General features: G+C 34.5%; 1 long non-coding RNA gene across 1 annotated transcript in view; it reads left to right on the forward strand.

Annotated features, from left to right (window-relative positions):
• The first annotated feature begins 10,209 nt into the window (after nt 1–10,209).
• LOC103106830 (uncharacterized) overlaps nt 10,210–26,253 on the forward strand; it is a 37,021-nt gene continuing 20,977 nt past the window's right edge. The window contains exon 1 of the long non-coding RNA XR_467771.2: nt 10,210–11,426. This is a non-coding gene — a long non-coding RNA (uncharacterized LOC103106830). The remainder of the gene's footprint in view (nt 11,427–26,253) is intronic.

The raw sequence follows: 26,253 nt of genomic DNA on the forward strand, positions 1-26,253 counted from the left end.
TAACTTTGGCCTTCTTTCACAAACTATTGTTTAGTAAAGCCTCCCTTCCTGCTACTTATGCAACTGATTCTTTGAATTCAAGTGAAAAACACTTTACATTTATCCCCATTAAATTTTGTCTTAAGTCCTGTACTCTGGACTGTTGAAATCTTTTGGATCAGCATAATGGTAAAATCTGTTTTCTCTGTGTAATTTTCATGTAAATATAAAATTGTAATTTAATTATAAAAGTCTAGGTTCCAGAGATCACAGTGGGATCAAGAGATGTTAGTGCCTTTTTTGTCCATTTCCCCCATAATTCCTTGTGAATTACTGACACCATATTAAAATATTAGTTTAGCAGAACAAAGCCATGAGATAAAAATCATCATTGTTTTGTTATGCTTGACCCATCCCAAACACATATGATAGCACATCTTTGTATAACATACTTTACTAACCCTAGGATAGCAGTCAAAAGAACTGGGTTCTCATCCCAAATCTGACACTTTCTAACTAAACGACCTTCAGAAATGATCCAGACTCTTAGGGCTACATTTTCCTCATCTGTAAAATATGGTGAATAACAGCTTCCCTGCTTCACTTGCTGTAAAATTCAAATGAGTAAATCACATAATGTATGCACAAATACCTAGAAAACTAAAGCCATGGGTCAAGCTCAATTAAGAAGGCTGCAAAGCTGTGATTTACTTAATGACAAGTGAGTGCTGAAAGTAGAGAACATGAGCCTGAGCTGTTAGCCATGGTATTCTCCCTCTAAAATGGTTAAGTCTCAGCTGAAGAAAGGTTCACTGGGTTTCTGAAAGTCCAGAGACTATTTGAACAGTATAACAAATTATGTTGGTTATCCTTCTCAAGATTTCAGTTAGATATTTAAAGGAAAACCTCCCCTGATAATATTTCAGTATTTCTTAGAGGGATTCATTCTCTAGTTGATGTGGATACTTCCTCTAGGAAGTACAGCAATAACCTATTAACACCTTCCTATTCAGATCCATGTCTTCCCTCTTCCCAGGGTAGCTGCAGTGGATTCTCCCTTACTAAATCCCCAGCCACCTTCCTTTTATAAGCATCCGGCAAGTAGAATGTATTATTATTATATTACTCACTCATAATCCCGTTAATATAATAATGCTGTATAGCTTTGAGTTTGGATAATTATCAGGTTTGGCATTTGAGAGAAAAGACAATCTTGCAAATACCCTTCTACCTATCAGCTTTACAACATCTTTAAGACACAAAAACACTATGGATTCATACCCATTAACTGACCAATAATTTCATACATCAGAACCCCTTCTAACTTTTCTTTAATTGGTTAAACATAATACATTAAGAAGTAAGTAGGACTTACCCTACTTGCATATCTTATTTTTTTTTTAGTTTAGTTTAGTTTGTTTAGTACCTCACTAAGGTGTGGCAGAAAAGGGTTCTATTGAACAGGCACATTGAATGTCTTTGAGTATTAAGAGTATCTTATTTACTACACATCTATAAGAAAATGAATTTAGGTTTTCCTAGTACATTCAAACATGAATCAGATATGGAATAGACAGTTTTATTCCCACACGAGTAATAGAATGATTACTATCAGTCCAGAGACTAGTATACAAATGTCTATCTGACATTTGTAGCAGGGTTGCTTAGTACCCATTAACCATTTTACTGCTACTGATTATAGTTAGATCAGTGCCAAGTGGGCTCTTTCTTCCCTAAAGTCTCTCTCTGTCTGTCTCTGTCTCTGTCTTCTCTCTCTCTCTCTCTCTCTCTCTCTCTCTATCTCTCTCTCTCTCTCTGCCACTGTCTGTCTCTGTCTTTCTCACTCATTTATTTCCCCAGACAATGTATTGCTTTTTCTATTTTAAATTCAGTGACACTGGCCTCATGACAGTTCCATGAACACATCACTCTACCTCTTAGTACTAGACATTTTCTCTGGTTGTCTTGCTATGACTGCAACATTCTCTCTTCCACTCCACTGACTAACCTCTCTACATTTCTTTACATCCTTATTAAAATGCCTTCTTTTATTGGGAACCTTCATCAACCCCTCTTAAATCTGGTAATTCTCTTAATTACTTCCTACTTATCCTGTATATATGTACACACATGTAGTTTGTATGTTATCTCCATGAAATTATAAGGGACTTACCTATGTGAAGGTGGGCACTATTTTTTGTATCCGCAGTGCTTAGCACAGTGTCCTGGCATATAGAAGGAGCTTAATGTTTATTGATGATTGATATTGATTGACTGATTTTTGTTATAGCTCCTCTGGAAGTAAATACTCCTATGTTCAAGAACCAGGTAGGGGAAGATACTTATAGTCCTATACTAAAGGAAAGAAGACAAACAAGAAGGGGTCCCATCTAAGAAACAGGCTTGCTTAGGAGATTTTGAGGGCAGAGCTTGCAGCCTATGTGTCTACCTTGTTCAGGGTCCTATATCAAGGATTCCCTCACTCCATCCTCTACCTCTTAATCACTATTGGGATTTAATGAAGTAGGATATAGCCTACTTGTTCTAGTTTATTTGTTTATATTTCATTTGTCTATTGTCCTTATGACATTTTTAGATAGAGTTTTTCAAACATTAAAACATTTACCTTCTGTCTTAGAATCAATCTTGCATATTGGTTCCAAGGCAGAAGTGTGGTAAGGGCTGTGCAATGGGTAATGGGTGTTAAGTGACTTGAATCTAGGACTCATAGTCTGTAGGCCTGGCTCTTGAGGCACTAAGCAACCCAACTCTCTCTCTCTCTCTCTCTCTCTCTCTCTCTCTCTCTCTCTCTCTCTCTCTCTCTCACTGGATGTCTCCTCTTAATTTAAAGATAATTTCTTCCTTCCTCCCTAAAGAAAACAGGACAGCCATTTCTTCATCCTTCTCCACAATACATTTTAGACTTACTCTACAATGCTTCTTGTGTAACCACCCCCATCAATTTTAGGTTTCCTTCTATATATTTGCTTCCCTTTTTAGAATGTAACTTACTCAAGGGAAGGGATTCTTTTTTAAAAAATTAATTTTAATTTTAAAATGTTTTCTATGTATTCATGATTCATTTTCTTTCCCTCCCTTCTTCACTCCCCTTCCCAGAGCCAACAAACAATTCTACTGGGTTTTACAAATGTTATCACTTGATATGTATTTCCATATTATTCATTTTTAGTATAGAACAATTTTTTGAAGCCTAAACCCCAAATCTCATACCCATATATATATGTGATAATGATGTCACATGTTTTTCTTTTGCCTTTCTACTCCCATAATTCTTTCTCTCACATGGTTAGTATTCTTTCCTGAAAGTCCTTCAAAAATGTTCTGGCTTGTTGCATTGCTACTAGTAGCAGAGTGGGAAGGGATTCTTTCTGCTGATACTTTTATTCCCAGCACTTAGCCTAGTGCCTGGAAAATAGTAAAAGCTTAATAATGTTATTTTTTTCTTTTTACTATTTCATTTTTATCATAAAATTTTTTACACACTAATTTAATCAAGCACATCCATTTTATCCACAATAATTCCACCCATTTATTGAATCAAAAAATGTAATCATCCTATCACAATTAAGATAAATGCTTTATTCCTCTTATTCCATGTTCTCTATATTAAATAACAAATTAATTCTCATTTAGCTGGAGTTATCTGGGAATTTTGCATGAGTCAAAATCCCTTTCACAACAAAATTCTCAAAGTTCTACAAGTGTATTTTTTACATAAATAATTTCTGCATGTCTTTTAAAATGTTTTAAAATAATTTTTCCAGAATATATGTAAATATAACATTTTTGTTGTTTGTTTTCTGATATTTTGCAATTCATGTTCTCTCTCTCCCTCCTACCTCTCTCTCATCCACAAGAAGGTAGGTAATATGATATAGGTTCTTACATAGATTTTTATATAATATATATTTCTATGTCATGTTTCGAAAGAAAGCAAATATTGGTTACACTAGAGAAAAATTCATGGAGGAAATTAAGAATAGTATTCAATGTACATTACAATACAATAGTATTTCAATGTACATTCAAACCCTGTCTATTCCTTCTATGGGGGTGGAGATTTTACATTTTTTTTTTTGTCAAGAGTCTCTCAAAATTGTCCTAGAGCCATGATGGTGATCTTATGGCATATGTGCCAAAGATGGCATGCAGAGACTTCTCTGTGGGCATGCATGCCATTGCCCACCAGAGTTAGTCACTAGGAAGGCAGAGGGACTCGGGTAAAGCTGCTCCCTTACCACTTCCATCACACCTCCCCACCCCTATGCCCAGCAGCCCAATGGAAACACTTACTTCTTCCACTGAGTGGAGTGACTGGGCCACTCCCTCCTTTTCTCTTACCCCTGTCTGGGGTAAGGGGGGGGGGAAGCACTTGGTGTCTTGGAGGGTAGGGAATGGCATGCAGGATCTAAAAGATTCACCATCACTGTCCTAGATCATTGTGGATAAAGTTGTCATTCACAGATGACATCATATGTTATTGTTGTTAATGTATACAATGTTCTCCTGGTTCTGCTCACTTTACTTTGCAATGCTTCATGTAAGTTCAGATTTTTTGGTGATCTTGTTTATTATTTCTTATGGAACAATAGTTTTCCAATATAAGCATATACCACAAATTGTTCAGCTATTTCCCATTTGATAGACATTCCTTCAGTTTCTAGTTTTTTGCCACTACAAAAAAAAAAAAAAACAGCTACTATACTCTTAAATAGTTAAGTTCTTTTCCCCTATCGTTAATCTCTTTGGGATAAAGACCTGGTAGTGGTATTGATGGGTCAAAGGGCATACATAATTTGATTGCTTCTTTGGACATGGTTCCAGATTGCTCTCCAGCAATGACTGTATCAGTTCATAGCTCCACCAGCTATGTATCAGCATCCTGATTTTTCCACATCCCCTCCAACATTTATCATTTTCCTTTTCTGACATGTTAGCCAGTCTGACAGGTGTGAGGTAGTAACTCAGAGTTGTTTAAATTTGCATTTCTCTTATCATTAGTGATTTGGGGCATTTTTTCATATGACTACAGATAGATTTAATTTTTTCATTTGAGAACTATCTACTCAAATCCTTTGACCATTTGTAAATTGAGAAATCATTTGTATCTCATAAAATTGACTCAATTCTCTCTCTATATTGGGGAAATTGTGCCTTTTTTTTTTAGAGACTTGCTATAAAGATTTTTCCTCATGTTTTATTTTTTAAAGGGTTCTTAAACATTATGTTTGGTGTACATTTGGTTATGTATGGATAGTGTATTGAAACTAAACTTCTGATCTATTTAACTATATTTTTTCCCAGTAAGGAATAGTTTTTATGACAGCTAATTTAATATGTCTTAAAATTTTGGAGTACCAGACCCCATTGATGGATACTTTTCTCTTTCCTAATTGTTTCCTATAGGAATTTAATTTTTTATTTTGCCTATACTTGTTAAGAAGATCCTTTTTTTTTAATGACTTTGAATTATTTTGGAATATATTTTCAATTTAATATAGTAACTGGAATCATTTTAACATTGTCTCTTGAGTTGTTTAGGCACTTCTTTGGACAATGTAGCCCTATAATTCTCCTTTAAAATGTTCATATGTTATTAGGTCTATTATTTTCCAAATATTTTGTGGCTGACCTTCCAGGTTCTAAAAGATTAAGTACTTTCCCCTAAACTTTCCTCCACTATACTTCCTCTACCAATTATTATAGAAGTGGAAGGTTCTACTATGCTTATTTTTCTCCTTTATAATAATGTCAGTAGAAAATAAGAATATGTCACCTTGTGCAACATATGTGCTCCTGATATGTATAAATGAAAATGTTGTAAATGAAATCTTATTTACTCATTGACTTCCATGAGATTTTTAAAGGATCTTTGATGCTATTCCAAGATGATTTTCAACAGAGGGTACTTTAAACAAATTCATTTAATTTCTTTTTAGTTACACTTCTGTAAATATTATCTCCCTCAAGTAATAATGGCAGCTAACATTTTTAATTAGTGCTTTAATGTTTTCAAAACATGGGACTTTCATTATCTTAGTTGAACTCCACAATAACCTTAAGGTGACCATAACAGGTGAAATTATTCCCATTTCACAATGAGGAAACTTGGGATCAGAGAGATGGACTGACTTCTGATAGTCATGCATTTTGTTAAATCTGAGAGGGGGAAGTTGCAATCAAGTCCCTTTTGATACCAAATCTAACAGTCTTTTCTATTACATCATGCTTCCCTCAGTAGTCAGTGATAAAGAAAATAAATAAAAAGAGCAACTACAATTTTGATGAACCATTTTTTAGAATGAAGAATTCTTTTATTTAATGAATGACTTCCTTCTTTCTCAGATCTGAAATTATGGATATGTTTGTTATTCTGTTGTCAGTAATTAATTGGATTTTCAAGTTCAATATGAATAAAATCTCTTAGACTAATAATAACTTAAATGTGTTATAGCATTGTACAAGTCCTTTCACATTCTTTCCTCATAGTATAAAAATTAAAATTAATGTCTCAATAATAAAAATGTTATAGTTTATATTTCTTAATGATCATTAGAAATCAAGTAATAAAGAGGATACAAAATAAAGACCACATGCCCATAATGATTAGCCATTTCAAAATCCCCACTCACCACCATCACCACACTTGCTACATGCCTGAGAGAGTGAGCAGGACCACTGTATTCAATATTTATCCCCTTCTACAGGAAGTACTGTAATATTTATTGGGAGAGATGGGGAGGATTGGAAAAACTGGAGGATAAAGTGAGGTTTGTATGGGGGTATGGAGGAGTTAAGGGGAGAGAGGGAATATTGCTTGGTAAGGCAAAGGAGAGAGATGCCTCCTGCCGAGAGAAAGCAGCAGGGGTCCAATAAGGTCTGTTTGTCTTTTACTGACTGAACTGATGTTCAACTCCCTCTATGACCACAAAAGATAGTCCACTTATCTGACTGCGAATTCAAATAATATAAAGTTTAATAACTAGTTGGATTGGAGTTTTTCCTCAGCTTCAGAGTTGAGGCCGGGTCCAGAGGGTGGCGGAGGGTTCTCCCATTCCCTTCTACTCTATATCAGTCTTGTTTAGTCTAATTCAGAATCTTAGCAGTAGACAGAAAGCAAACAAGAACATTTCTGACCTTCAGAAGTGATTGGGCCAAAATCTTCAGACTGAACCAAGAAGAGACACACCACTCCAGACTGGGCTGAACCAGCTCCTTTCTCCTCCCATACCAGGAAGCAAGTTCCAACCCAGTAGGAAGGAAGTGCTAGTCAGAAGACCCAACTGTCACTCTCAGTTGCCCCTTCCTTCACAAACTGTCAGTCATTTCCTTTCCACAGTACATAATGACAGGAATTCAGTGGGCTCCCAAAAAATTTAGTTGGTTTTTTTTAGGGTAACAGATTTTTAATTATGCATTCCCCCTGATGATTGATTTGGGGACTAGTCTCCCCAATTTGATTATTTAACATGATCAACTTTTAAATTACAGTAATTTGAAGATAAAATGGAAAAGAACAAAACCAGTGATTTCTAGGCTCATTGACAAAAAGCCAGTTTGGTTTTTTTTGCCCCCAGTTAGGGGGCAGTATCCTTCAACATAAGACTATACATATAAAACAACTGCATTCAACTCCACACAGTTCAAATCACATCTCAAAGTTCACTCTGGATCTTCTGGTGCAGTGTGTGGTCTGTGGAGGCATTTTCATGGTGCCTTCTCTAAACAGTTCACTTTCTGGATTCAGAGAAGTAGCATGTTTCTTATCCTAAAATTACTCTTAAAAATAATTTAAACTTTGCATTTAAGAATAATAATACATCCCCCCAAAGAGGGTGTTGAAAAACACAGGGATCACTTAGGAATGCATGGCTGAGTTATGAGGTATATAAATCAATTATCAAAAGAAATAAAAGACATCAAAATAAATCAAAATAAAAGAGAAAAGATAACTTCTGGATGAAATAAAGACTATCAAAGTCTTATGTGTAAAAATTATGAGTAAAAGAAAAATAAATTCATAACTGGTCCTTGAATCAGGGCCCATTTAAAGTGATTTATATTCCACAAGTCTATAGGACAAAATGCAGTAATATTTCACATCCATTTGCAGCCAAGACTACGGGAAGTGGCTATACTATCAGAGAGAAAAGGAACTAGATTATAGGAATAAATGGGAGCCAGGATGGAGCCATTATAATTGATGCCATGTATTTTATATAGATTGTGTGGTACAAGGAAGACCTGCATTTAACAAATGTTAAACAGCTGCAACCTTGAGTCTCACACATGTTTAAGTCCTTGCACTCTTTGCACAGAATGTCATCAATCCGTGTAGCATTGGTTTGATCTCTTTTGATCTTATGCTCGACTGGCACTATATAAGTAGCTTTGTGCTTCTTTGGCACTGTGCAATGTCTCTTTTATGTTTCCTTCTCCTGGAATCAGACAGAATCATAATTGAAAATCTGTTACCTTAAAAAAGAACTACATTTCCATGGAGCCCACTGTCATTACATACTTCCTATAGACAGGGATAAATATTGAGTGGGTGGTCCTGCTTGCTCTCTCGGACATGCACAAGTGTGGTGACGGTGGTGAGTGGGAATTTTGAAATAGCTAATCAGTCATGTGCATGTGGTCTTTATTTTGTATCCTCTTTATTACTTGATTTCTAATGATCTTTAATAAATCTCCTAAAATATAACGTTTTATTATTGAAACATTAATTTAAGTTTGGCAAATGTAAAACTTTGAGAAAAACTCTCAAATTTATTTTTTAAGATAGCCTAGATACATTTTTAAGCCATGTTTCTCCTGCCAAGGCTTTTCAACCCCCCCCCCCCCCTTCCCCACCACAAATTCTGAGAGGGCTCCAAACTCTCTACCTGAGCTGCTGCCCTGCTCCTGCTGATTTGTTTATTGGGGTTTTTTTCTTTCCTTAATTTTTGCCTGGTTGCCCTCCCTATGGGCCTGGCTGTTTTCAGTTTGAGGACTCTTGCCTATCTGCTTGAGCCTGTGTTTGTGATCCTCATTCCTCGTTGCTGCCATTGGATGTTGCTGCCTATCCTGCTTGCTCCTAGTCTTGCTCCTACTCTGGCTTTGGCCCCAGCCCCAACTTCATTCTGCTGATTGCTGCTCCTGAGAAGTCAGGAGTTTATGGAGCCCCTTTCTGGGCAGATGGTAAAAAAAAATGAGCTGTCTTTTTCCTTAGGTAATGATTAGCCTCTTAACTCCCTCTGGGGGCAACTAGCGTTTTACCTCAGGGTGGATGGGGAGAAGCTTTTACTTCTCCAAAACAGGAAGTTGATATAAGCATGGTGTACTCTATGAAAGAGTAGTACCTTGCCTATTTCAAACAGTTTCTACCATTAATGCCATTAATGAGTGCACTGATCCTTTTACTTATCTTGCCTGAGATTCAGGGGAGAAATTTCATCTCCCTGCAACTCTTTGCCATTCCTAAAACCCATGTTCTCCCTCACTATGGGAGATCCAAGAGCACTGACAATAGGAATCTCAATGTATGGAGAAAGGAACTTTAAACAGTCTGGAAGTGGAAATTTTAAGCTTTTTCAAACTCCTTTTTTTTTTAATGAAAGTCTCTGTATCTTTTTGAATTTTGCTGATTGTTTTGTTTGTTTTAATTTTGTTCTTATAAGTTCATATATAAATGCATTCAATAATATTCTGTTACACTGGATCATTTTAACCTCCTGTGTTTTAACTACTCATATTCTGTTTCTTTTCCCCTATGACTGCTGAACAAAATATTGTAAAATATTTTGAAAGCCCATAAACACCTTTTTTTTTTCTATTTTGGCTTTGTAAATTGTCACATAGATGATGGATGGACTTCATCAAAACTGATTACAATTATATAACAACCTTTGGAAAATTTAATGAGCTGAATATCTCAAATTGATTTTAAGGGGCCTTTAGACTTGATTTTTAGATTCTTTCCAACAACTCTGACTGATCATTTGGCCTGCCTCTGAGTTATTTGGAACAAGAGATAATGAGTCCTTTTTAGTAGCTGAAGTGAAGCACTATTATAATCCCCACCTCCCACATTTGTAAAAAATGTGAATGCATGGGATATAACAGTCTCATACCAAAAGAGCTGGGAAGCTGATCCCAGTGCATGGTAGCCCTGGATGGCTCCCAAGAGGGGCATCTCTCATTTATAACTCCTCATTTTCCTATACCCTTCCAACAGGATGATCTCTAGATTCTTGGTGACATTTTTTTAGACCCAATATCAACAGTAGAGAGTTTGGGTTTTTCTAAACTCTTCTGCCACATTTTTGTAATGATGGCAGTAATAGATTTTAAAAAAAAATCTCTCAGTCAAGGTTGAAACATTGCTACACCTGAAAAACTGGTGACAAGTATCCATTAACTTTAAATGTCACATAGCAGAATCATTTAAAATATGATAGTGGGTTTGTTTGATATTGTCATTAAATGAGCTATTATAATTTAGGGATATTGCTACTTTTAGAATATGCATTACATGTTGGACTATTGTTCTTTATAAAAATCTATTACTTTGTGAAAATCATTTGCTTTGCACTCACAGTGGATCATGGCCAGGTCTGAAAAAAGGAAACTCATTTTGGGGTGAGAGTCCTTTGTGCTCCAAATTTTCTTAGCTGACACAGTGTGTCAATGATTATAAGCTATATATCTTTTATTTTAAAAACTTTTTTATTATTGTTTTTGCTTCCATGTGCAATATAGCATTTCAGTTTTATTTTTTCTCTCCTTTTTGTATTTGAAGCACATATCACCAGTATTAAGAAGATTTTCTTTAACTTTTTTTTTGATTTTGCAGTAAGATGTTTAAGATACATTTGCCCTAATGTCAAAACATACCCCAAAAGCATTAGACTATAAAAATGATGCCATTGATTATTTAATTATAGGACTTTGTTTAATGATTCTGTCTGATTCTAGGAAAAGAGGATACAAAAAGAGCCATTGCACAGTGCCAAAGAAACACAAAGCTAAACTGCATAGTGCCAATTGAGCACAAGGTCAAAGAGACCAACCAATCCAAATGGGATTAATGAAATTTGAAGCCAAGACAAGAGGACTTGAACTTGTTTGGGGTTCGAAGTTGGGACTGTTTTGTGTAAGAGTAATATATTGTAAGAGAATAAGACTGCAGGAAACCTGGAGAAAAGATGCAATGGATGGAAGCTTGGAGATCTGCCCATCAAGGAAAAATTCCAGGGAGAATGTGACCTGGAGAAGGCAGTTAAAACAGGAACACACAAAGTGCTTGGGGCTGACTCTTTCCTGAGACCTTTGGAAGAAAGAGCTGAGGATTTTTTCTCTGCCTTGTGGTCACCAATTTCCTCTCTGAAATATTGGAGTTTGACTTTGAAGACCCTTTCAAAGCTGTCAAGCACATCCCTCTTGTAAGACTATATAATTTTAGTTATTCATTTTAAGATTTATTCTAGATTAAGGAAATCCTAACCCCTCTTTCCTATCCAACCTCCTTTTCTCTTCCTTCTTTAAATTAAATACCGTTTCTAACAAATTTAGAGAGTGAGTTATCTGTCAGATTTTCAGTCAACTTAGTCTGAATCCCAGCTTCAAGGAAAAAGAACAAAGGAAGTTGGTGGGAGGGGAGGAGGGAGATGGGGTCTGACTCCTCACTACCATATTGCTCAGTGTGCTTGCTCAGCATCCCCCTATTACCATAAAGCACCTAACAAAATTACCACCTAATGCATTTGACATATGTCAGAGGCAGGTCTTCCTTGTCCCACATTCTACCAAGTATCTCAAATTCAGCTCCCAACTGGCTCCTATAATCTAGTCCCTATTCTGTCTTTCATCGTGTGGCAACTTCCTATAGTCTTGGCTGCAAATGGGTAAGTGAAATATTATTGCATTTTGTCCTATAGAATTATGGTATAGAAATTACTTTAATTGATCCCTGATTCAAGAACCTGATATAAATTTGTTTTTATTTACTTAGAATTTTTACACATAAGACTTTGATAGTCTATATTTCATCCAGAAATTATCTTTTCTCTTTTATTTGGAATTTTTTTGATGTTTTTGATTTCTCTTGCCAATTAATTCATACACCTCATAAATCAGCCATGTATTCCTAAGTGATCCCTGTGTTTTTCAATACCCCTTCAGGAGGAAATGTATAATTATTCTAAGTGAAAAAGTTTAAATTTGTTCTGAGTGTAATTTTAGCTTAAGAAACATGCTACCTTTCCAAATCCAGAAAGTGAACTGTTTGGAGAAGACACCATGAAGATGACTACACAGACCACACACTATACCAGAAGATCCAGAGTGAACTTTGGGATGTGGTGATGTGAACTGTGTGGGGTTGGATGCAGTTGTTTTGTATGTATACTCTTATGCTGAAGGGGACTTCCCTTTAACTGGCTTTTTTCCAATGAGCCTAGCAATCATTGCTTTTGTTCTCTTTCCCATTTATCCCCAAATTATTGTAATTTAAAAGTTGGTTATATTAACAAGATCCATTGGAGAGACTAGTCTTCCTCGGATCTCAGGGAATTATAATTGAAAATCTGTTACCTTAAAAAAGAAATACATTTCCCGGGAGCCCACTGACTTGCTGTCATTATGTACTTCTTATAGAAAGAGGATAAAGTCAGTGGGCATTGAGGCTCTCCCTCTCTTTGGCATGGTGATGGTGGTGAGTAGGGATTTTAAAATTGGCTAATCAGCCATGGGCACATGATCTTTATTTTTAATCTTCTTTATTTCTTGATTTCTAACGATCATTAATAAATCTCCTAAAATATAATATTTTTACTATTAAGATTTAGTTTTTATTTTTATAATAGTAAGCATGTGAGGTAGATAGTTAAAATATTTAATCTCATTTTTTTTAGATATGGAAACTGAGGCCCCAGAGATCTAACTCATTTGCTTATGGATTCACAGCTAGTAAATGTCTGAGCCAGGAACTGAAGTCTTTGGAATTTCAAATAATTTCAAATAATGATTACACTTTATTGAAAGAATAATCATGATATAATATTAGGCAAAATTAACTGACAGAAATTAACAAGTTTTTCCATCCTCAAAATTTTTTTTTAAATGTACTCACTGCAATATCTAAACATAGCAATATTAAGAAGCTCATGGCAACAGAGAGAAGTGTGTCAGAGTAGATAAAGAGTGGGTTTTGGAGTCACGACAGTCCTAATTAAATACTTGCCTCAGCCTTATATTGTCTCTAGGACCTTCTCTAAAACCACATGTTGTAGAATCACTTCCCATCTGTGTTGGTAGAGAGAGTTTTCTGATTAGGGAATTCTCTTGTGCTGACAAAAATCAGCAAAAAGATCCTAGAAAAAAAACACACACAAAAAAGTCATGGCAACCTGTTTTAAAAAAATATATTATTTATTTCTCTTTATAAATGAGGCACTTCAAGAGGAAGATTTAAAGAAATAAACAGCTCAATGCCATGTCATCTCATCACATCCTTAACTAATTTTTTTTTAGAACTAAAACATATTTATTATTTTTAAGGGAAAAAGGTTAACAAAGTGATACTAAAATTTTATAAATACAATTTGGAATTTCAAGAATTAAGTTCTTAAAAACCCCAAATTGTAAGTCAGATTTCTTTTAGGTAAGAAAATGTTTTCAAAAAAAAATCATGTACTTAAAATTATATAATACCTAAACTTATCATGTATAGTTTTAGTAAGTTAAAACAATAATTACATATTATAACATACAGAATTTACACTTCTTTAAGTGTTTTTCCTCATTGCTCTGCTTTGTCACCTTTGGACTTATTTAGAAATTTCTTTTTAATTCATCTGGATTCCTTATTTTGGACTCCTCCTGAAATGGCTCTAGAACTTTAGAGCAGCTTGTTGTCAAAATCGTTCTGGTCATTTGTCTTCAGCTTTCCAGCTACTAATGAACTTTTTTAGTACCTTAGTCACAGGCTGAAAGTCACCAAATGAAATGAAAAAGTTAATTTTTTTAATCCTTATATATTACCTTATTATTCTGCTATTATATTGGGTTCAACTCTGCATTTTGACATTTTTCCTAATGTATGACATTGGCCAAATCACTTAACCCCTCTGGCTTATTTTCTTCAGCTATATAAAATAATGATGAGAGGTGGTATGGTATAATGGATAGAGAGCTGGCTTCAGTCACTAAGACGTGGTTTCAAGTCCTACCTCTTCCATATACTGCCTATATTCAGGGGCAAGTCACTTAACTTCTCATTGTCTAAGGAAACTCTCTAAGACCCTAAATCCCAGGCAAGGTAAGAATGTGCCTTCCTGGGAACTTCTTGAACCAGTGAAATCACTACTCCAATTAAAACAACAAAACATTAATAAGGCATGTAATATCTACTTCCCTTGACTGCTGTTATTGGGGAGCTATATACATTTGTGCTATGATTAAGACTATAGTTTCTGAATAAGAAGTTTCCTTACAGTTTATCTTTTAAGTAGGAGGGGAGAAATAGTCTCCTTCGCCTTACTCAGTTCCCCTTTAACTATCTTTGCTTTCTTATTTGGATCTTTTATGAATCCAAATGTGAGTTCAAGGTTCTTTTTTCCAGTGTAACTAACATGTTAGATTTGATACAAATTTACTTTCTTAAAGAAAAAAAAAAGCCAATGTACTCTACTAAAGAATATTGAATTTTTAATTTTAAAGTGTATTTTTGAAGTTCCAAATTTTATAAAACAAAATAAAACAAGCATTTCCACATAAAAGAAAAAGAAGATTGCACATGAGTGACAGCACTTTTAACTTAAAAGTAAGCTTAATTTACTTTTCTTCATATCTACATGACTAATCCCATTCACAAATGTCCCCATCCCTTCTCACCCTTCTGGCATCCCAGAAGATATCTGGGAGACTGACATGTTCATAGAAATTAAATCTTTCATGTTTTCACCTTTCAGTTCACAAGAATATTAACATTTTAAGATGATATTTAAACAGAAGATTTATAAAAATAGTTGAAAAGTTATATTGTGTTCACTAGATGTGTATTCTTATATTTGCTATACTTGTGTCATGATGGGGTAGGGTGCTTTAGCGGGTGAGAGAGGAGTCTTGGGAACAGAAGTTCTAAGTTTGGATCCCTACTCTTTCACTTACTAATTGTATGACCCTGGAAAAAGCAACTTCATCTGTCTGTCCCTCTGTTTCCTCATGTGAAAAATGGGGATGCTAACATTTGCATTATCAACCTCACAGGAAAGCACTTCATAAATCTTTAATGCAAACATTCTTGGGAGTAGCTGAGTGACTCAGTGAATTGAGAGCCAGTCTTAGAGATGGAAAGTCCTGGATTCATACTTGGCCTCAGATTTCCAATGGTATGACCCTGAGCAAGTCACTTAACCTCCATTGTCTTGCCATTACCATTCTAATGCCTTGGAACCAATATATAGTATTGATTCTAAGATGGAAGGTAAGAATTTTTAAAAATGTAAGGATTCTTAATCTGGGATCTGCTTAATCCAAGGGTTCCATGAATAAATTTTTATAGGTCTATGAACTTTTGCAAATATACTTTTCTAACTATATTTCAATATGATCAGTTTCATTTGTTTAAATATTTATAATTATTATTCTAAGAATGTACATAGAGCTCTATAGAGTATCTTTGGGATTTATTGCACAAACCTCCCTCCCTCCCCCCCCCCCCCACACTTTAAGAAATCTATGAGTATCAACAATTATAATTATTTCTCTTTTCCATACTACACATGAATGACTTCTTCATAACATCAGTTTTTATAAAAATGAATTTCAGGGAATATATTGACTATAAAAAACTAGCACCTCTTTTCCTCCTTAAATCTTAGCTTTTAATGAATTTTTATGTGAACTAAGTAACTACCTTGGTTAGAATAATAATTGCATACTTCTCCACTTAAATCTCAGAAATAACCTTTAAGATGAAAGAGAATTAAGGCTTAAGCAAACATTAAGCTTGTGAATTGCTGTGAAAAGTTTAAAAAAGACAAAGGAAAATGGGTAGATTAGTTTACAAGTCTTACTTCTTTAATCTACGGCTATATTCTGAACAGTAAACTGGCCTAGGCAGTGCATAGTTATCACACTAGCAGTACAAAAGCTTCTTGTTTCATTTTTGTCTCTATATCCCCAGTACCTGGAATTAGATGTGTCCTTTTCAATATTCTTGGAATCTTATGTTCAGTCATTTTTCATTCATGTCCAACTTTTTGTGACCCCATTTAGGGATTTCTTGGCTATGGTACTGGAGTAGTTTGCCATTTACTTCTTTTGCCCTTTTGATGAGGGAACTGAGGCAAACAAGGTTAAGTGACTTTTCCAGGATCACACAGATAGCAAGTGCCTGAGGCCAGATTTGAACTCATGAAAATGAGTTTTTCTGACTCCAATTCTGGTGTGCTATCCACTGTGCTACCCAATTGCTGGTCCATTGAGTCATTCTTAACATATGCCCTTCCCTTGAAGGAAAGCCTCCAGTAAGAGGTTGAGGGAAGGGCATATTGAATCTTTAGCCAGTCCATTCCAACTTAACAGCACTTATATTTAGGAAGTTATCCTTGTATCTAACTGAAAATGGTCTCAGTGTAATTTCCACTTAGTACTGACCTCTAAGGCCAAGAAGAACAAGTCATGTAAATTAGAGCCAGAAAGAATCTTGGAAATAATCTCAAATGAGATAAAAGATGTAATACACTTGGAGTATCTTAAAATTCTATGTGTGTTAGTTATTTTTATTGATATCATTGTCATTATTCAAATCATACAAATTTTATTTTCACAAATTACTCATCTGAAGTCTAGAAAGATTAAGTCATCTGCCAAAAATTACACAGGGAGTGAAAGACAGAGTTTAAACATGATTTCATATCTCATGTTCCATACATACTTATTTTTCTGCCACAAAGTAGCCCTTCAAATGTGTGAAGGTCACTCTTACATGATCCTTAAAAATTTTTCCTTTTTATCCAATCTAAACTTACTCTTTTTTAAAATTGAAAATAATATAATATGGTTTCACGTCCATTGTCCATTCCAATGATTCTCTCCTTTTTATAATGAAGGTTGTCAATGCCATTGCTAAAACATAGTAAGTAGAGCAAAAAAAAAATGTGACTGGGGATGATCTTGCCATGAGGAAATTGAGGGACAATTATACAAGCTATTTAAAGGGGGGGAATACTAAAGACAGCAAAAAAAACAAACAAACCCTCAGAACTTTTAATACAAACAAATAAAGGTGACTAAGAGCACATCAATAACATAAAATATAGGCTACTCTCTTGCCCACATAAAATCACATATACATAAACCAAGGGCATCCTCAGTGAGGATGTTAGTAGGAAACCTTCATGCTTTTAAAACTGATATTCAACTGTGGAGCACATCTATCCCATCTATCAATTAGCAAAGATAAAATCCTATCATGCTTATTGTTTACTGAGTATGAAAAAGAAATTGATTCAGTAGGCTAAAATACTATCTTATAAACACTTTTATATCAAGATGTTACTCAATTATGCATCATTCTGCATGGCTTGGAAGATACAAGACAAATAACTATGTTCAGTTCTGATAATAAATATCGGGCTTGGCATACAACAAGGAGATGCATGCTCTCTAAAAGTATTCATCATTGTGATGGCCAAGGCCACCTTAGAGTCCAGGTGAAAGAGGGATTGCCCAGGACTAGTGAAGTTCTCTAGATTTGTTGTGGATGGCTCTGCTGATTACACCAAGCCTCAGGACATGCAGAGTCTCATGGGAAAGATTTGTAATCACTGGAAGGAATTTATCTATCTATACAGGAAAGACTGAGGGGGAGATTTCAACATGAATTTGAATAGACTCTCACTAGAGCCTGTCCCACAGCTTGGTATTTCTTTCAGAGAGAAAGTGCAGATAGACAGTAGCTGGGCCCAGATTTGAAAGGGAGGAGAAGAGAAGTCTGGATTGTTTGAGAGAAATTGTAAAGTTCTTTTACTGACTCTGACTTTCCCATAAATCAAAGTTTCGTCTTTTCAATATTAATATTTTATCAATAATCTTAAATGTCAATGAATCGTGGAACTCACTGCTTTCAAAGACTATTGATGAGTATCAAAAGTCAATGAAGATGTCTATGGAGGATATGAACAAGATATAGCATATAATCAATGAGAAATGTCAAAGAAGAACTGGAATAAAGATTTCATTAAGGAACTAAATGACAGAAAGAATAGATGAGCTGACCATATACTAGAATGAAGAATAGTAGATGTACAGTCAACCAGAGTAGTCCAGTGGAACATCTTAAGGCACACTGAATAGACTTCCTTTAGTAAACTTCTGAGAGAATGTAAATAAGAATCACAGAGTACAAGAAGGAGTAGATAGGCCAAAATCTAGGAGAGAACACTAAGGTCAAGTAGATCTCAGATCCATTTAGCATATTTCTATTCTACAATAAGGAATGTTGACTGATTTACATTCTCTAGAAGGAAGGTGGCACTTTCATTTATAAAATTTTAAGAAGCAAACATATTTTTATACATATTATAAAAGGAGTCATAGAAACCACAAGTCAGACACAAAGATATGATTCATGGCAATCATTGCTTAGCAAACTCTGCAAGTCTCTCTTTTTATTATACGTCTAGTAATTCCATCTATGATCACAATAGCTTTTGTGGCTGACATTATGTCCTTGACTTATCTTGAGCTTTCAGTACACTATTGTGCTTAGGTCTCTTTTCTGTGAATTGTTATCTGTCCAAATCTTCCCTATTCTGTAGCAGTTTTATTGATTTTTAAAAATCAGCCTTAGGACTTCATATTTATCCTTATTAGGTTTTATCTTGTTATATTCAATCTTTCAGTATATCTTTTCAAGATCATTTGGATTCCTGATTCCATCTTCTACTATGTTAGCTATCCCAAAGCTCCCTACTTTATGTGAACTGCAAAATTTATAAGCATACTATCTCTCCCCTCTTTCAAATCAGTGATAACATTTAGATAGAGTCAGTGTAAATAAAAGGTCCCTTGATACTCCACTGGAATTTTACCTTCAGAATGACATCATCTCAATCACTACTATCTTTAAATCTCTTTATCTTACTGATCCCAATTAGAATACCAAATTTTGCTTTTATCCTATCTACATCTTTCAGTCTGCACTATAAGAACATCATGAGAAATTTTGTTAAATGACTTACTAAAATCAAGCCATACTGTATCTTGAATGTTGTAAGACTCAGAATGTCTTCCCAAGTACATAGCAAAGGTCTTTCTTGAGGACTATGGTGGAGTAAGTTTATTTTTTTAATGGGCTTATATCATAAAATCAAATAAAAACCATCAAAGTAGTCTGTTCCAAACCTTCCTATTCTAGGTGAAGAAATGGAGATCCAAAGATGCAGAGTCCCTTGTCTATGGTTTCATAGCTAGTTAGTTGTCTCCTCACCTCTAGTACTCTAGTATTTACATTATTTCACACTGTAGATATACACATGTGCATGTACAAACATACACACAGACACAAAGGAACAGATATGTAAAAGGAATATAAGATTATTTGTCTTCATCTGGTTTTAGCAAATAAATTTTAGATCTGAAACTTCTCATGCATACATAATATCTAATAGCTAATGAAAAATAAAGAGCTCAGTCTGTTGATTCTGAAGGTAGAAATTACTTTGTACCATTCATGAGTCAAAAAAAAAAAAGAGATTTCTGTGGCAAATTCAGAGACAGTAGGTTGTAAAATGGATTGAACCATTAGAAAGTTTTATTGATTTTGAAGCAAAGAATTCCAAATATTGGCTTTGAAAATCCAGAAATTCTGATGTTACTTTAGGTGAGTACAACTTTCAAAACCAAACATAGTGAAAATGTAGCATTAGTTGATGAAAAATTAAGTACAAGTATATTACATTCAAAGCAAATTTGTTATTTGTTAATCTGAATTTATAAAATAAATAACTTAGAGGTTGAATATTTCCTCAAAGAATTTCTCATTTTGCAAAAATAACCCGTCACACAACTCATTTTCTACAAAGATCAAATACTTAATATATGAATTAATCTAGAAAATTCTATTTACATACAATTTTTCAAGTATACACATATTACCTAAAAGGAGATTAAAATCTGATATCATTTGGAGCAATTTATAAATTCTTATCTGAGTCAAATGTGTAAAGATGGCTTTTTATAGATACCCACACACTTGCAGAAACAAAACAAAACAAAACAAAATAATGTACTTGTGCCTCCAACTACAAAAAGGAATAGTTCAGTTTTTTTTTCTCTATCTTCAATGTCTGAAACAAAGCAGTAATGTTGTGTTGGAGTATAAAACATGTTTCTTTGGAATCTAGCAAAATTTACTTTTCTAATTTTCTTGAAGTAACCCTGGAGAATTGATTTTCTCATAATTCAAGAGATCTAACAATGTGTTTTTTCACTGTCATCTTCAACTGCCAAATCCTAGCTATTGTTTTTAGTTCCTTACTTAAAGCTATGATCTCTTATATGGGCATTCTGTATTCCAGAGGTGCATTACAGGGATCCTTGAAATATTTTTTAATTAAAAAACTGGATTTTTATATATTTGAATCATATTGTAATACTACATAACTTATTAATTTATTTTATGTATTTTAAAACATTCTGAGTAGATAATGGTGCTTTACTTATGCAAAGGGGTCCACAACACCCCCAAAGGTTTAAGAACTACTACCTTATTCTTTCCCTTAAAAAAAAAAAGAGGAACATCACCATAAACATGGCTAATATCGAACAAATAAAAGAAGACAAACTCATGGAGTGACTCGTTCTCAGATAACCAATTAAACTACTATTATTTTTAAATTTGTCTGTAGGATTTAAAGCCTAAAAAATACTAAAAGGATGAACAAAAATCTTTATAATGTGCAAACCACACTTGTAAAGTCTCATTCAGTTTTCCTTGTTTGAACCTACAAGCTCAAGGTTTACTTTAGAGCTCATTATTCCAAACTGTTCATTTTATTGATAAGGGAATTGAGGCCAAAAAGCAAAAAGGGCTGGCCTTAGATGATACAAGTAGTAAAAAGCATAGTTGAGGTTCAAGCCCTGGTCCTTTCACTCCAAATCCTACATTCTTTCCATTTTGATTCTGCTTGCTTTATAGATCACCCTACTTGTTAACACTCTTAGACTTAACTTCTGGTTCACTTTTTTTCTCTTCCAATTTCTTTGTTTCCTTTCTTAGTCTTTTGGGGGTCTTCTTTTTCCTCTACCTTTGAGTTTTCCCAAAGGCTTAATTTGGCCCCGCTTCCCTTCTGTCTGTCCAAGCACTCCCTCAGGTGACATGCCAGGAAATGAAAGCAAGTGAGTGTGCTCTGATGACTTTATTAGGGAGCATTTCTTCACCTCTAGAGGGCAACAAGGCTGGTTCATTGATTCTCCACATTCAGGCAGGCAGGCACACATTAAACCTCTTTTTACAACTAGACTAGGTTGTGTGGGTTTCTTCTGGGCAAGAACTCTGTAGTAATTTAAGAGAAGCAACATTTCTGATCTCACACTTCACATAGTCCTTTTCACTTTGGGGTCATCTTGTTATTTTATATTTTGACCATTTGTGTAGCATATCCTGTTCCTGGATTCTGGCTTATCTAGTACCAAGCATAGTTTCCTGAATACAGTAGGCATCTAAGATACTTTGATTGTCACGTTAAAGAGGATTAACTGTATAAATAGTTGATCATTTGACTGTTCATCGTGGTCTGCCTTTGTCCTACTTCCACTACACACATAGTGAGATGGTACAGTGGATAAGAGCTGGACCTGGAGTTCAGAGACAGCAGAGTTCAAATATGGCCTTAGATACTTACTGTGTGATCATAGGCAAGGTACTTAGTCTCTTTGTGCCTCAATTTCCTCAACTATAAAGTGGGGATTATTATAGCACCTACCATGTAGTGTTATTTTGAGTTTCAAATGAGATAATATTTGTAAAGCACTTTTCACAATGTCTAATATATATATGTATATATACATATATGTCTAGACCAATTCTTTCATTTTACAGATAAGAAAACTAAGGACCATGGAGGTCAAGTGACCAAGGTCACACAGGTAGTAAATAGTAGAGTTGTGGGATATCAACCCAGGTGTTTTGATTCCAAATCTACTGTCTATCCCTCTATACCAAGTAGAAGAATATGAGGAAAGTGACATGTCTTTCAACCTACTGTCTTCCTGGAATCTGGTTTCTTCTATTTCCTTCTCCTCAGACCTTATAGGTAAATGGAGCTAAATGGAGCAAAATATCCCTGATATTCTTTTTTTTTTTAAACATAATTTTATTTGGTCATTTTCAAACATTATTCATTGGAAACCAAGATCATTTCCTTTTCCTCCCTCCCCCCCATAGCCAAAGCGCGATTCCACTGGGTATCACATGTGTCCTTGATTCAAATCCATTTCCATGTTGTTGGTATTTGTATTAAGGTATTCATTTAGAGTTTCTCCTCAAGCATGTTCCCTCAACCTCTGTAGTCAAGCAGTTGCTTTTCCTCAGTGTTTTTACTCCCAGTTTGTCCTCTGCTTGTGGATAGTGATTTTTCTCCTAGATCCCTGCAGATTGTTCAGGGACATTGCATTGACACTAATGGAGAAGTCCATTACGTTTGATTGTACCACAGTGTATCAGTCTCTGTGTACGATGTTCTCCTGGTTCTGCTCCTTTCACTATGCATCACTTCCTGGAGGTTGTTCCATCCCTGATATTCTTAAGGAGCTAGGTATGTTAGAAAATAACATTTAATTTCATCCATGTATATTTCTCTTTTAAAAATTCCAAGGGACACCTGATCATTTTAATCAGATAGTGATTTCTGCAAAAAATAGGAAATTCTAGATGGCTCTCAAAAGGTTAGAGGCCAAAAATTATATATGGCATTATAGTTAGAGTCTCAAAGCCTATATTTTCATACACTTTGAAGCACATAAGGAAAATAACGTTACTGTGGAAGGGCCATGTATATTCAGATATAATATGTCATGATTAGAGGTCATGCAGGAGAATTGTTTAGATATAATTCTGGAAAAGTAACCATTTTATACTCTTATTGGGTTTTCTGAAAGAAGTATCTCAAGTTTGCCAAGAACACCATTGTTCAAAACCTTTTTAGCAGCAGGCTTATTTCAAATTACAGAAAGTAATAAATGCTATTATGTGAACTAGTCAATATATTTTTCTTCTTAGAATATGGTAAGTAAGCACCAACAATGCCTACATTTTTATTAAACCTTCCTAATTTTCTATCAGTTCTAGGAGCAATTGAATTTATCCAGATCTGGCTTTACCTCAAAATGATAATGGGGAGAATTCCATTAACTCACTCAGAAAAACCAAAGAACAATTCATTCTTTATATATTCAATTAATACCTGATTTAAAATGTCAGAGTTGGGGTATAAGCACAATGTTTCTCAAATCAATTAGCTGAGAGTAGCTATTATTTAGGAATGAGGTGAAGGGTTTAAAACTGAATATTAATATGAAGTACATTTTTATATTTATTTATCAAATGTGGACTTGGAAAGTTTAAAAATGGGGAAAGAAACTACTTACTGGATTATAATTCATGTTTTCTTTAGAGTAATGATTAAAGATCATAATGTAAATTTTGAAACCATAACAGTATAAAAATGAATATTGTGAACTATCAATTGTACAATTTGACTATTCACTTACTTTGCTGTTGTTCAGTTTAGTCATGACTGACTCTTTATGATCTCTTGGGGCATAGCATGTGATCCCCTTCTTTCCTCCACTATATCCTGAAGTCTGTCCAAACTCAAGTTCATTGTGTCCATGACATTATTTATATATCTTATCCTCTGCCATCCCTTTTTCCTTATGCCTTCATTCTTTCCCAACATCAAGGTCTTTTCCAATGAGTCTCTGCCATCTCATTATATAGCCAAAATACTTACATTTTAGCTACACTATTTGATCTACTAGTGAATACTATGAATTAAATTAATTATTGGCTGATTTGATCTCCTTGTGATCCACGGGACCCTCAAAAGTCTTTTTCAGTACCACTATTCAAAAATGTCAATTTTATAGTGCTCAACTTTCTTATAATTCAGTTCTCATAGTCATCCATACATTACTATTTGAAAAAAAAAAAAAACATATCTTTGACTATGTGGCTTTTGAGCAAAGTGATATCTCTGCTTTTTCCTAGGCAATGATGAGGAGTTGCAATGATTCTAGTGGTTTTTTTTTTTAATATTAAACTTCAACCCAAATTTTATACTCTCCTCTTTTACCCTTATTAATAGCTTCTGAAGTTTTTTCACTTTATGCCCTTAGAGAGGTATCATTGGCATATATGAGACTGTTTATATTTCTCGCAGCAATATTAATTCTGGCTACTAATTCATCCAGTCTGGCATTTCCAATGATGTATTTTGCATATAAGTTAAAAATGACAACACATATCCTTTCCCAACATTAAATAAATTATGTTTGGTTCTGTTGCTCTTGATCCACAAATGACTTCTTTGGGAGACAAGATGATTCTGGTAATTCCATCTCTTTGAGGATTTGCCACATTTTGTTGTGATTTACATTGTCAAAAATTTTAGTGGAGTCAATGAAACAGAAGTAGAGTTTCTCCATAATTCAGTGAATACTGGCAATTTTAGTCTCTAGTTCTATTGTCTCTTAAAAAATCCAGCTAATATTTCTGGTAATTCTTAGTTTATGTATTGCTGGAGCCTAGCTTTCAGAATCTTAAGCATAATCTTGTTGGTATGTGAAATTAATGCAATTGTTCCATTGTTTGAACATTTTTTTACTTTGTCATTCTTTAGGAATTGGATGTAAACTGATCTTTTCCAATATAGTAGCCACTGCTGAGTTTAAAAATTTGCTGGTATATTGAGTACAGTACTTTAACAGTATCATCTTTGAGAGTTTTAAATAGCTCAGCTGGAATTCTATTACCTCCACTGGTATTATTGTTAGTAATGCTTCCTAAGGTCCACTTGACTTCATTTTACAGAATGTGTGACTAGACCAGTAACCATACTATTGTGGTTATCAGTGATGTTAAGATTGTTCTTGTATACCTTTTTGCCACATCTTCTTAGTCTTTTCTACTTTTGTTAAGTTCCTACTATTTTTATCTTTTATCATGTCCATTTTTCCATGTGAGGTTCCCTTGATATCTCTAATTTTCTTGATGATATCCTTTTCTTCCATTTCTTTGCATTGCTCATTTAAGAAAATCTTATCTCCACTTCTTATCTTCCTATTATTCTTTGGAATTCTGCATTGAGTTGTGTATGCCTCTCTCTTTCCTTCTTGTCTTAGTTACTTGTAGTCTCATCAGACAGCAATTTTGTCTTCTTGCTCTTCTTTTTCTTTGGAACATTTTTGTTACTTCCTCCTGTACAATATTTCAAACCTCATCCATAGTTCTTCAGACACACTATCTACCAGATGTCATACTTTACATTTATTTGTCATCCATTCATATTCATAAGGGATGCTATTTAGGCCATACCTTTATGATCTTATGGTTTCCCCAACTATCTTCAGCTTAATTCTGAATTTTGCAATAAGAAATTCATGATCTGAGCCAGTCAGGACCAGTTGTTGCTCCACCTTCTGCTGCAAAGTTTATAGTCAACCTGATCTTAATATTGGACACCAGGTAAGGTTGATATGTAGAGCTGCCTTTTGGGGTGCTGAAAAAGTGTTTGTTATGGTCAGTGAATTACTGGACAAAACTCCATTAGTCCTTATTCTGCTTCATTTTGTACTCCAAGGACAAACTTGATTATTATCCCAATTATCTTTGGATTTCTCACTTTAACATTTCAATCTTCTATGATCAATGTAATATCTTTTTTCTGTCATTTATAGATGTTGTAGGTCTTCATAGAACTGATGAACTTTGACCTCTTCAGCATTAGTGGCTGGCACTCACACTTGTGTTAGCTATTGTTGAATGATTTGCCTTGGATTCAAACAGATATCATTCCATCATTTTTGAGATTATGCCCCAATACTGCTTTTCTCACTCTTTGATTGACTATGAGGGCTACTCCATTTCTTCTAAAGGATCCTTGCCCATAGTAGTACATGTAATGATTCCTGAATTAAATTCCCCCTTTCCCATTCATTTAACTTTACTAACACTCAATGTGTTGATGTTTAATCTTTTCA

The sequence above is a fragment of the Monodelphis domestica genome, chromosome 4 (assembly GCF_027887165.1).
Source record: "Monodelphis domestica isolate mMonDom1 chromosome 4, mMonDom1.pri, whole genome shotgun sequence".
Taxonomy (NCBI): Eukaryota; Metazoa; Chordata; class Mammalia; order Didelphimorphia; family Didelphidae; genus Monodelphis; species Monodelphis domestica.